Raw genomic sequence first — 525 nt, forward strand, 5'->3', positions numbered from 1 at the left:
TACCAGAGGGAAAAACCCGCTCTCATACTTTTCTATGCCTTTATGTAAGAAAAAATTTCTTTACCCCTTTATGTAACTTCTAATTTTTTTAGGTTAGTAAGGGTGATTTCGGGGATTTTTTGATAAGACCTTACCCGGTTTGTTTTTCAATTTTTAGACTATTTAAATTTGTCAAGTTTTTAAAAAAAATAGAACAGGTTTCCTGCCACTGAAGGACACCAGAACACCTAAAATAGACCAGCAAACTACGCAAAGGAACCAATTGACACACCACACACACTGACACTCAAGACTTTACAAGGGAGAGAGAGGGCAAGACAGGTGAATGTGAGTGCGGTTTTTCCTGAAATGGATGGATAAAGGCATTTTGGTAACATTGGACTTAAAACCAGGAAGCAACTTTAAAAGGTGAACACCTGCTTTAGACACACTAAACTGTACAGATAATCATTTTTAAAAGTCACCGAAACCTCATTTTGCAGAGGGTTTCCCACAACACAACCATAACAAGAATAAACGAGATTT

The sequence above is a fragment of the Penaeus monodon genome, chromosome 20 (genome assembly GCF_015228065.2).
Source record: "Penaeus monodon isolate SGIC_2016 chromosome 20, NSTDA_Pmon_1, whole genome shotgun sequence".
Classification (NCBI taxonomy): domain Eukaryota; kingdom Metazoa; phylum Arthropoda; class Malacostraca; order Decapoda; family Penaeidae; genus Penaeus; species Penaeus monodon.